Consider the following 843-nt stretch of genomic DNA (forward strand, 5'->3'; position numbering starts at 1 on the left):
TCGTCCAGCAATGAAACATCAGCCGTTGACGCGAATATTAGATCCCTCAATCGGACATGGCTCTCTAAGGTTACGCAGGTCCTGATCGACCATTACCAAACCACACTTCAAGAGAAGCTGACCACCATTCGTACCAAGTCTTTATCATCAATTGCCGTCGACCGCATCGTTGCCCTGTCCTGGGCCCTTCGCTCCTATGGGAAACGTCTTACTCAAGCTGTAATCACCAATCAACGAAACAAAAACCAGAGTAACCATATGAAACCAACTGAAATGGACACTACACCTGCACCATCTAGAGCCACGACGCTGTCGAACCAAACCCCTAAACGAGCCCGAAGTTCACCAGCAGACATAGGTAAACGCTCTCGTAGAGAGGGCACCCCCCTTCTCTTGTCACTTTCAGAATCGTCTTCCTCTTCCACACCATCTGAATCTTCACCACATGATCCAGGATCCGCCAATCTTTCTTCATTCTGTGCGTTTTTGGACCAGCAAACCACCCCTCAGTCTCCATCCAAGTCGAGATGTATATCCAGACCTTCCCCCCCTCGAACGAGATCCCAGTCCGTTCCCAATGCTACAATTCTAACAACTACCAAACCAGTACCAATCACACTGTCGACGACCATTATATCCGCTGCCAAACCGTATTATCACCAAACCAAGGACAAATCATTATGGAAGCTACCCGCTCTAAAGAAATCTACATTAATTATTGGATCATCTAACCTGAATCGAATTACCAAAACCAGTTCAGACACTGAAATACATTCTTACCCCGGTGCCCAAATCCATCACATACAGTCAATCCTGGAATCATACGACCATGATCCCAAACCT

The sequence above is a fragment of the Lottia gigantea genome (genome assembly GCF_000327385.1).
Source record: "Lottia gigantea unplaced genomic scaffold LOTGIsca_41, whole genome shotgun sequence".
NCBI lineage: Eukaryota > Metazoa > Mollusca > Gastropoda > Lottiidae > Lottia > Lottia gigantea.